This window comes from Choloepus didactylus, chromosome 5 (assembly GCF_015220235.1).
Source record: "Choloepus didactylus isolate mChoDid1 chromosome 5, mChoDid1.pri, whole genome shotgun sequence".
In the NCBI taxonomy this organism is placed as follows: domain Eukaryota; kingdom Metazoa; phylum Chordata; class Mammalia; order Pilosa; family Megalonychidae; genus Choloepus; species Choloepus didactylus.
The window spans coordinates 148395205-148405197 of NC_051311.1; the positions used below are offsets into that span (position 1 = coordinate 148395205).

Genomic DNA, 9993 nt, shown 5'->3' on the forward strand with positions numbered 1-9993 from the left:
CAATGCTCCAAAATCCTCATCAGAGATGAGAACACTGAGACTTGGAGAGGTTAAATGCACTCATTCTCACACAGGCACACACACATGCAAACACACACACAGATGACTGTACACAACAGAAGATATCAAGAGGCTGAATTATGTGACTCTCAGGTAATTGGTTCTGGCCCTGGCCGGAAACCGAAAGAGAAGATTCTTATTAAAAACAAATATTGTGTTTTCCTGCATTGGTCTGTTTGGCTATTGTTACTGTGGTGGGGATTCCCTTCGTCCCACAATTTTAATACTTCCATATCTGTAGATACTCATATTTCTCTAAGATCTTCCATCCAAATAGTCTTTTAAGCCTACCTTGGCCATTCTCACAGTCTAGGCCTTTGATTTCCCCCCCCTCCTTCTGCTCAACAACATGAGCATGGATCTAGCTTCTCCCCAAAGCTTGCCTTGCCCCAAAACAGACAATTCTAGCGAGTCTTCACCAATGCCTGAGATTTATGAGGCTGAATAAAATTATGCATCCTTGCAAATGCCATCTGCTGAGGTGCACCACTCAGAGACAGTCTCTCCTCTTCCTTCCTCTGTGGATCTGCTTATTCAGGATAGCCCCGACTCTTCCACCAGTCTCAAAATAAAACTACCCGCATCTGGAGGGAAGAGGACAGGGAAGCAGGAAGACGAAGGCCAGGTCAAGAAACAGAACATCAGAACCATGTTCTCTCAGGCCCAGCTGTGTATAATCAATGATAGATTTCAAAGACAGAAATACCTCAGCCTCCAGCAGATGCAAGAACTTTCCAACATTCTGAACCTCAGCTACAAACAGGTTGAGACCTGGTTCCAAACCAGAGAATGAAACGTAAGAAGAGGCAGAAAAACACCATCTGGTCAAAGAATGGCAACAGTGTGATCCAGGACTCTACTCTTCCTATCCCCAAGGGTGCTTGGCAAACACTTCCGGTAACTTTCCCATGTGGAGTAACCAGACCTGGAACAGTACAGTTTGGAGCAGCCATTCCTGAAGCAGCCAGTCTTGGTGCAGCCAGCCCTGGTACACCCAAGCCTGGAATAATAACCCAGTCTGGAAGAATCAGTTCCAGAACAGTGGAGAGGAATCCCTGCAGCCCCAGGTCCAATTCCAGCAAAATCCTCCTGCCGGTGATTTGGAGACCACCGTGGGAAATGCTGGGGAAAGCCATAACGTAACAGAGCAAACTGCTAAATATTTTTAGTACCCTATACACCATGGATTTATTCCCAAATTACTTCATGAATACCCAGCCTGAAGATGTATGAAGATAAAGGTGAAGATGGGTATATACTACAATATCAATCTGGGCAGAGGCTGCATTATGTCCTTCCTTGCAGAATTATCTTGAAAGCTGTGTATCTGACTTTATCCTGGTTTTCACTGGGTAGTTGGGATGGGTACAGGTATTGCTATGAATCTAATCAGAGATTTCAAAGATTTCAAAAACTCAGTAGTAATGAGCCAGATGACCTTTGGCTGTTTTGGAAAACATGCAGGATGAGATACATGTTTGTGACTATAGAGAAGTAGATATAATATTAGTTTGGGTATCTTTAGGATCTAGCCTCAAGAAAGGGAACTAAAAGTATAAAAATGTGTGATGGAGTACTCATTTTAAGGCATTGGGAGGCTTCACTGGTTTGTTAAGCTATCATAATCCTTCTTTTGTTTGCTGCCTCTAATTTGTTAATTACTCTTTGTAGATAGATGTTTTGTTTATGCTGCATTATAGTAATATTTTAGCAGTTTCGTCATATTATAAATTTTTAAGTACAGATAAATAAAATCTACCCATTTAAAAAACAAATAAATCAATTAATAAATATTGCACACAAAAGAGAATGCCCTCATAGGTCTTTAGAATGTGCCCTCTGTCTGACTGTACCACCCCACTGTTCTTTTAATACAGAAATCATAGTGACATAGTTTTTGCAGTCATTTGGTTAAACCACCTCATTTTACAGATGAGAGAATAGAGACCCTGAGAGGCTGGGGATCCAGCCCGAGTCCCACGTTGGGACGGTGTTTGAGGAGAAGTGGGAGGCCGAGGGCCCGACACCTCGTCCAGGGCTCAGTGCACCCCCTGCCACGAGGATTCCTGCTGCACCCTCAGCTCAAGGGCCAGCGGGGCCAAATGGAGGCGGGTGCTGAGCTGCTGGCAGGGTTGTTTCCTGTGATCCCGATAGTGAATCTTCCACCAAAAAAATGATAGGAGATGGGATAAGTACTCGGAACCTGGAATCAGGAACAGACTCCCAGTCCCTATTTTCCAACGATTTTGTGAAAAATCTCCAAGGAGTCCTTCTCCCTTGAAATCGTTAACAAATTATTTAGTGTGATCATTTCTCAGGGGAGATGGTCAGAACCACAAACTGTCCTATAGGAATCAGGGTGAGCTGCAGAGGAAGCCACCAACATTACATATTCTAGTAGGCACATTAAAAAATGTAAAAAGAAACAGGTGAAATTAGTTTTAATCATAATTTTACTTGACCCAAAGTATCTACTCTGTTATAATTTCAACATCCCATCAATATAAAAATGAACAATGAGATATTTTGCATATTTTTCACACTAATTCTTCAAAATGTCATTCGTATTTTATGCTTTCAGCACCTCTCAGCTTCATCTCTTGGACCAGCCACTTTCCTAGGTCACAACAGGCCCCAGTGGATAGTTATCCCAAAAATGACCAAGAAACGTTGAACCAGATGATCTTGATCAAAGTTGCTGTTGGTTTGATAGCTCCTAAGAAAGAATGAGGCTATGAATTCATCCCCTTTTCATTTAATCCTTTCATCTGCAGTGGGAGCAGGGAGTGGGGCTGCTGGGGGAGAAGGCTGCTCTGCTTCCCAAGGACAGGGAGACCCAAAGGCACCAAGAACCAGTGAAAATTTCCAAGGCCTGGAGGGACCTGGGGAATGTGTGTCTTTTTGTGCAGGGGCCGGGGCCCCGTGGGGGCTGCACTGGTTCCAGGCAGCACAGCAGCACACACCCCTCACTCTCCCCCAGCTTCAGCAAAGACAATGGACAGCTCTCGCCACCCTTCACCTCTGTGGCTCTGATTTTATCTGCTTTCAAGACGGAATCCACAGTGTATCTGATTTGCACATGGTCTGCTGGCGGAGCCTCTCAGTGCCCTGCTCTCCTGAGGCTGGTCCAGTGGATGTAGCTGACCGTGCTGAGGGCCAAGCAGGGCTGGGGACAGAGCTTCCCCGGCTGCTCCAGCCTGAGGACCCACTGGCCAGCTGCAAGGAGACAGCGGTGAGGCAGGGATGGCTGAGAGCCTCAAGCCACATACACTCAACATGGGAAGGAGGCCGAGGACCCACAGGGCTCTGCCTCTTGAGTAGATGGATTGACATGAGCAGTGTGACTTCTAGTCTCTGTCCAAAGAGGTGCTGGCATGAAATGGGATTTGCGGGTGGGAGAGGACAGGTTATGGCCTATGCAGCTGCTTCCCTGGTGGGGCAAAGAAGGAACTGGTGAGAAAAGTGGGGAGTAAGGGGGAGGCTGGAGAGTGAGAGGAGTGACAGAAATGTGAAGCAGGGTGACATGCTAGGGTGATAAATAGCTAGAGTTCTAAATAAATGCTTGAAGGATGGGGACAGAATAGTAATGGCAATGATAGCTATCAGTGATTGAACACCCTCTACATTTAGCACTGCGAAATGTAAAGTTGTTATTTTAGGTAACATTTCCAAGGCGACACACCGAAAGGGAATTGGGGTTGGGATGGGAAGTTGGGTCTGGCTGGTGGATCTCAGGCTGCATTTAGCCAATTGCAGCAACAGGGCAGGGACTGTGCTGTGCTGCCTGCCTGGGAGCAAGGGGCCCGCACAGAGCAGCCACCTCTCCCCCAAACCCGTGCCCACCGTCTGAGCCGGCATTGGTGGTGTTTCCAGGGGGGCCCATTAGAAGCAGGGGAAGAATTAAGATGCCTGAAAGTAGCATAAGGATTGTTGTTTCACCTCCCTTTCCTCCTCTAACAAGGGACTTCCCAGGGTTGCATGGAAAGTAAACAAAATAATGAGCACACAACTTTCTATGTCTCTTTGTATAGTTTATGCACATTGTTAGATAAGATATTCTTTGTATACTAAGCACCTTATGAACAAAATCATTTTTCCCACCGTATTTTCTAAGACCTAATTCAAATGTACAAAAAATTTGGAGGATTTCAAATAGTTATAGACTCTACTAAATTATAAACTCTGTTCTCTGACTGTTGTTCTACTCAATTTTTTCATTGTTTGAGTATACTTTAAAGATGAAACAAGACAGGACTCCCCGCAAAAGTCTCATCTGCCTGACTTTCCAGGTCTTCTCTCTCCTCAGTTCCTGGGTTTCTCCCCCCCCAATCTTTTTGTTCACTAGGGTCCAGGATCTCCGTGTCAGTTCCACATGCACTTCGGCCCCTGAGTTTGCTTTGGCAATTACAGAACACTCAAGTGACTGATGGAAAGATGCTATCAGACACAGCTCAAGGACATAAAGCTTCTTTAAATGCAAAGGATGTGATTACATGGCATTAGTTACACAAAGCAGGAATGAGATGCCCGATCCCCAGGATGCCACCACCTCCCTGGGGCACAGCTGGGGTGCAGCTCCCCTGTGCCCTTCCCACGTGGAGCCTCCTGGCCTCCCAGTCCCACTTCCTGTTACCAGACTCTGCTTACAGTCCTGCCAGCTCACCAGGTGGAACTTACCAGTGCCAGGCTCCCTTGGCATTTCCTATATGTGTATTTAGGATTTTGTGGATTGAGGGTTGATGTCCTGGGTGGCTGTGGGCTGTGACAGGGCTGAGGCTGCCTGAGGTCCAGATCACTCCATCCTCAGGGCGACTGTGTGGGGACCAGGGCTCCAGGACTCCAAAGCCGGTGGCCTCTGGCCTTGAGGAGCATCTCCTGTTTACCAGAATGAGGTTGACAAATAGGATCATTTTCTACATTTGCCACAACATGAAAAAGGGTCAGGATTAAGGCCCTTTTGTTTGGGAGCCATCTTTGTTTGGACCTGACACTAAGAGAACTTATAGGTTTTGTGTGTTTTGATATTCTGTGCTTGATTTAAATCACTTTTATTTCCAGTGCTGTTTTTTATATCTTGTCTCAGAAACTCGAATACCTACTCAAGGCTATTGTATTCTCTATCTCTTTGATAATTTTAAGTCCATTTTTTCTATTTCCTGACTAGTAGATCCCCATGGATTAGGAGTCCTGATGGTTTCCCACACTGCTGCATCTTCTTGTCTTGTGTTCTGAGAAAGTGTAACAGACAGAATTATGGGTGCTGGAGCCAAATCCATCTCTCAACCTGAGATCATGGGTAGATCACTGACCCAGCCTCTAGACCTAGGAATCAGCCATGCATGGGGCATACTTGGCTTGAGCTCCTGGACAGCCTTTGAAGCCCCAGCCAATCCCCACCCCTCAGTGTGTCACAGAGTCACCTTCGAGGGGATTGTGCAGCTTCACCTGCACCTGCCACATTCTATGCCCTGTTTTGGTTGCCCCACTGAAATATAGCTTTTCTATTAAGTGTAGGTGGGTCATTTTAATTAATTTAAATATTTCATCTATCACTTCTACATGTTTGTAGCTGGAGAGGGCACCAGTGCAGCCAGCCCTCACTTTCTGTTCTAGACCTAAAGCTCACTGCTCATTAAATTTCTTTTTCTTTTATTTTAACTATTTTTAATAAATCTTATTGTTTTATCTTTGTTTCCTAAACTTATTCCCATGTTGGATTGCTAATCTTCCATTAATTAAATTGAATAAATAACAAGTTATATCACACACACAGATGGAAAGTTTTGATATGGTGAAACTCGGAAACATGAAACACTTGAGCCTTTCTTTTCTCTAGGGAATCGGATTAAGGCAAGGTTGCTAGTCATCTTGGTTTTTCTTAAATATAACACTGGATGTCTTAACCTATGCATTAATGATAGAAAATGGAAAAAAAGTTAGGATTATAAGGATTAAAACGTAGAAGGATTGCAGATGCTATAAACATATATGCAGAAAATCTAAGAGAGTCAATTAATTTTAATTCTGTTTTAAACAGAATAGCTTTGGCAGTGGTCTGGGAGAGATTCAATCAAAAATAAATATGTAAGTAGAAGACAATGTTTGGCACACCTTCTAAAATCAATTTTTCCCTACATTACCAATCATGCTAATGGTGCACTGGTTGGTCATGGTGGGGAAATATGTTTTTCCAACAGACACCAGCTTGAGTCCTTCAGGAATTCCAAAGCCTCCATTCCATCATTTCTGACACTCCTCAGTAATGAATAAGCACCATTCCCAGCCATCATCTGCAGATAATGATTGGATCAATGATTCGGCACAGACAGCCTTCCCATAGGCTCTCCCAAATATCTCCCTTGTCAGACCAGCCCCAGGTGACCTTGACTGTCCTGGGAAGCAGATCGAATGGGACTCCCCCAGCCCCTGGAGAGCTGAAAGATCTATGCCCTCAGCCAGATGGCTTGGTTAGGGCCTGGAGATCTTAGTTTGGTCTGTGGGAAGAGCCTGAGGCAGTGGGGTGCAGGGATACTGCTGCTCAGAGCAGGGGGGGATGGAAAGGTGGAGGCTGGGTTTTGAGCTCAGGGTTTTTACTGCTCAGAGTAAAGCAGTCAGGGCCAGGACGTGAGGAGACAACGGCTGTCTACCCTGTGGCCCAGGGCTGCTCTCGGCAGCCACAGGCAGTTTTCAGCACAGGATAGAGGAAGTCTGAATCACCGTGCCTGTCCCACACCGCACAGTAATACACGCCAGAATCACTTTCCTCCAGATTTCGGAGTACAAATTTGAATCTCTTCTCTGTACCTTCATAAGCATCATATTTCCCTGGATTGAATCCTGACTCCACCCAGGTTTTTGAGGAATGGGGATAGTAATAGAGAAGGCGTTGTGGGGCCTTCCCCTCTTGGTGTCGGTACCAGTGGATGTAGCTGCTGGATTGTCCAACAATATCACAATTGATTACAACAGTTTCCCCAATCTGTCTGGTGACTGACGTCTTCCTCCTTTCCAAGTTGGGAGCACTCTGACTGGCTGCAATGGGAACAACACAAACAAGTAATAGGGAAGAGGTAATAGTAATAACTTAGAAGAAAATCCAAAATTCAAAAAAACAACCCATGAGCATCTATGCAACACACTTACCAGGAGCCAAGAAAGCTAGAAGTAGAGCCACAGCCCACAGCATGTTCCTCTCTCGGGCTTTAGAAGCAAAGGCAACCAGGTGATGAAAGAAGAACTCCCTCTGAAAACTCAAATCCTACCCAAAAAGAAAGTCATCCTAGGAGAAAGGGCAGCGAGTTAGAGCTCTTCTTCCTAACTGGTATCACAGGCAAGGAGAAGAAGCTGAGCATCTGTGTCAGAAGACCTCCAAGCTATTTGTACAGAAGGGGTGGGGGCTGGGACAGGGCTGGGAGAGGAGCCCTTACTCTGATTCAACCCACCTCCTGAGCGCCCTCTAGAGGCAGGCTGGGAGCAGCCCTCTCCGCAAGAAAGAGCCTGGAGCCCGGAGAGCTCAGAACTCCAAGCAGGTTAAGGACAGATATCTTGGGTAGTTGAACCGTGGATAGAGCTTGCCTGTTCCTGGTGCAGTGAGCAGTCCTAAAGCAGGCTAGCTTCCCTGGATTCCATTTCAATGTGTCCCTGGGGTTGCCCCAGTCTTGTCAGGAGGGTCACATCCTTTCGACATCTGTAATTAATCTTTGAGGCAAAGATGAACATCAAATAGAATAACCTTTGAATCTTCTCTTTAAAAATAAATTATGATCAATTGTATTTGTGTACATTTGACTCTTCTAAAAGGTAAAGGAAGATTTGTGTTTGGGAGATGGAAGGAGGTGCAAATCAAGTGCTTAGAGGATTTCTGTTGATTCTTGAATCAAAAGTGCCTGCCAGGTAGGGTTGCTGGACTTAGTTAAAAAAAAAAAAAAAAGTGAGCAATTCTTTGTTGTTTATCTGAAATTCAAATGTAACTGGGCATCCTGAATGGCTGCTGCAGGAGTGGCTCTGAAATCAAGAATGTCCCAGGAGATTATGCGGGAGGCACACTCCAGTACCCTGATGCCCTGGAAAAGCTTCCTGGAGTTGAAATCTAGCTCATGAATGAGGAAGGAGAAAGTTGCCATCACAGTAAATGGAGAAAAAATTCTTTTCAAACAGAAATAAAAGCTACAGTAGCAAAAAGATTGCACTACTGGCATAAGAATAGGGAGATCGGTTGCACAAAATAGATCATCCAGAAAGAGAATCACAAATACATATATAATATTTTATTGTATGAAAAAGTTATACATTGAAATCGGGAAATAATTGACTACTTCTGAGATGAGGAAATTGGGGCCTGAAGAGCTGAGACCTCCCCAATGTCAAAGGACTCATAAGGGGTAAAGCAGGAGTTAGGGAGGGTAACTGTGGAGGTTTAGGGCACATGGAGACTCGGCAGTGGTGGTGTCAACCTCCACGAGGTGGGTCAACTCTTGGGCACTATGAGAGACTTTGCTCAGAGAGGAGATGAGTGAGGGGCTGGCCCGACAGGATCACCTGCTGGCTGAGGTCACTCCTCTCTGGAGTCAGGCACCCGAGAGGTGCAGGAAGAGCAAAGGGCCCTTCCTCTTGGGTGCCCCTTTGGTTTTCCTCTATTTAGGCAATGGGGAAGATGAATCTGGAAACAGTAGAAGTAAGTTTCAGCCCCTGTTCCCACACACTGGGAGGTCCTGGCTCTGACTGAGACCCTCAGTGGGGGTTGGGGGGTTGGGCTCTTTCAGCAGCCAGGTGTGTCCTCACGACAAACCTCTCTCCACCAAGGTCACGGAAAGAGACTGTCGGCCAAGGACCTCAGGACCCACTTCCCTCAGAGCCATTTGCTTTTCCTTCCACTGGTCGTTTCTGTTGATTCTGCTGGACCGTATGTAAACTTCATTTTTCATTTGAAAAGGAGTTTGAATTCTGCGTAAACCTCAAAGAGCTGCTCTTTTGTTCCCCAATAATTCCCCACATAGAGTAGCAAAGGGTTTCCTGTTTGATGCTGGAAGAAGATTACAATGTTTTTCTTTTCTTTTCTTACTTTTCTATTCAAGAAGTTGACTGGTTTTACAAGAAAGCAGACAGCACAGTCACATCTTATTTGTATGATTTGTTTTAGTACAGAAATCATAGTGACATAGTTTTTGGAGTCATTTGGTTAATCCAGCTCATTTTACCAATGAGAGAATAGAGTTCCCGAGAGTCTGGGGAGCCTGACTGAGTCCCACGTTGGGACGGTGTTCGAGGAGAAGAGGAGGCCGAGGGCCCGACACCTTGTCCAGGGCTCAGTGCACCCCCTGCCATGAGGATTCCTGCTGCACCTTCAATTCAAGGGCCAGCGGGGCCAAATGGAGGCGGGCGCTGAGCTGCTGGCAGGGTTGTTTCCTGTGCTCCTGATGGTGAATCTTCCACCAAAAAGTGATGGTAGTCGGGGTAAGAACTCAGAACCTGGAATCACAAGTAGGCTCCCAATCTTGACTTTCTAATCATTTTGTGAAAAATCTCCAGGGAGTCCTTCTCCCTTGAAATCATTTACAAATTATTTTGCGTGTGCCTTTTTCAGGAGACATGGTCAGATCCACAATCTGTCTAACACACTGCTGTCCAATAGGAATCAGGGCGAACTGCACGGGCAAGCCATAAACTTCACATTTTCTAGTTGGCACATTAAAAAATGTGAAAAGAAATAGGTGAAATTAGTTTTAATTGTAAATTTACTTGATCCAAGATATCCACACTATTATAGTTTCAACATCCTATAATACAAAAATGAACAATGAGATATTTTACGTATTTTTCATACTAATTCTCCAAAACACCATTTGTATTTTATGCTTACAGAACATCTCAGCTTCATCTCTTGGACCAGCCACTTTTCTAGAGCACAACGTGCCCCAGTGCCTAGTTATCCTA

The 9993-nt window shown here is 45.2% G+C and overlaps 1 pseudogene; it reads left to right on the top strand.

Annotated features, from left to right (window-relative positions):
- Window positions 1-409: 409 nt before the first annotated feature.
- On the top strand, window positions 410-1293 carry LOC119535026 (annotated as a pseudogene).
- Window positions 1294-9993: the final 8700 nt, after the last annotated feature.